At 46.2% G+C, this 1,689-nt stretch overlaps 1 non-coding gene across 1 annotated transcript; it reads right to left on the minus strand.

The window, feature by feature from the left end:
* Positions 1-306: 306 nt before the first annotated feature.
* trnar-ucg (transfer RNA arginine (anticodon UCG)) lies at positions 307-379 on the minus strand. Its single transcript has one exon. It is a non-coding gene; the product is annotated as a tRNA-Arg (tRNA).
* Between the last annotated feature and the right edge of the window lie 1,310 nt (positions 380-1,689).

The following is a 1,689-nucleotide window of genomic DNA, read 5'->3' on the forward strand; positions in this document are numbered from 1 at the left end:
AGTTCCACCAACAGCATGCTTCCAAGTCGTGATTTTTTCACCTGTGTCGCTTGAGGTCATGGCATGTTATTGACTTTCTATGGTTGCTTCTAAGCCAAGATGACTCGAGCCTGGCACTGATAAGGCCAAGTTCATGGCTTCAGTCCCCAACCTGGCCATTCGAGCCTCGTTTGAGAACTCGTAGAGTCTCTGTTGAAGAACATGAAATTGACAACAGCGTAGCAATTTTGGATGACATAAAGGATGCGAGGTCGGCCTGCTGCGAACAAACTGGGAACGCATGCCTGCTCCTCAAGCACTCACAACGAACCACGAAGGGACTCGAACCCTCAATCTTCTGATCCGAAGTCAGACGCCTTATCCGTTAGGCCACGTGGTTTGGCAGAAGTTCCCACTTTTCATGAACGTTCGTTTGAGTCTGTTTGAGCCAACTGCTGGTGTTGGGTTGGTCACGTGGCTGGTGGATATTGCGTGATTGTTGCTTGAAATAATTGATTGTTGCTTGAAATAAGTGCATGCCACAGCATTTCTCCCATGTATCATGCTCTTAAAAAGGTAGTTCTACCTGCCACATGCACAGTGGATCCACCCACTAAGCCAGAGTATCATCTGCCAATGGAGGTCATAAAGCTTACGTGGCCCGATCTCTCACTGATAAGGCCAAGTTCATGGCTTCCCTAACCTTGCCTTTTGAGCCTCGTTTGAGAACGCGTAGAGCACAGGTGTCGGACTCCGGGCCTCGAGGGCCGGTGTCCTGCAGGTTTCAGATGTGTCCTTGATCCAACACAGCTGATTTAAATGGCTAAATTACCTCCTCAACATTTCTTGAAGAGGCCTGGTAATGAACTGATCACTTGATTCAGGTGTGTTGACCCAGGGTGAGATCTAAAACCTGCAGGACACCGGCCCTCGAGGCCTGGAGTTTGACACCCCTGGCGTAGAGTCTCTTTTGAAGGACACAGCCAGGGTCTGCAGCCTTAAAGGCTGCATTTCAAGACCGATTACATCACAGCGACGCGATGAAGGCTGTCCCAATTCAAAGGCTGCTCGAAATGCGGCCGTCAAATGCGTCCTTCATTTCCCTGAATTTTAAGGATGGGTCGCTGTAGCTTTTATGGCCCAACATATCCCAGACTTCATAGCGCGGTGGTGGTGTAGATAATTTTTCTGGAAAAAATGGAGCTGCCGAAGAGTAAACTTTCAAAAGCAAGTAATGAATACTATGTCACTTATTTATGCGCAAATGTTTAATAATGAAGAACATTAAAACATTACTGTTGGCCACATGTCGGGAAAGCTATGTGACATTAGTGATGTTTGTACTAACTTGGTTTTAAAGCCTTTACTTCAAAATATACGCCGTTCAATAGTCGGCCTTAATCTTACAAAAAATGTGATGATTTTATGGATAATTAAAGTCAGTCATATATCCACAAACACAACAAGCTGAAAGTCAGTGATGCTGCTCGGTTTGCAGTCCTGAATATCACGGCACAAGCAGGATTCACTGCACTGTTAATGTTAGCTATGTTAAATTGCTGCCTCTGTTCGGTGGTGTCGAGCCAAACGGACTTCAACGTGTGTTTGAACGAGCTGACGGTTCACTCGTTACGCTGAAAGAAAGATGCTTTAATCACAGGAGTCACACATGTGTCCACTGTACCAGCTGGGAACTCTTCTTGTTTAGCA

The sequence above is a fragment of the Neolamprologus multifasciatus genome, unplaced genomic scaffold (genome assembly GCF_963576455.1).
Source record: "Neolamprologus multifasciatus unplaced genomic scaffold, fNeoMul1.2 chr13_unloc_3, whole genome shotgun sequence".
NCBI lineage: Eukaryota > Metazoa > Chordata > Actinopteri > Cichliformes > Cichlidae > Neolamprologus > Neolamprologus multifasciatus.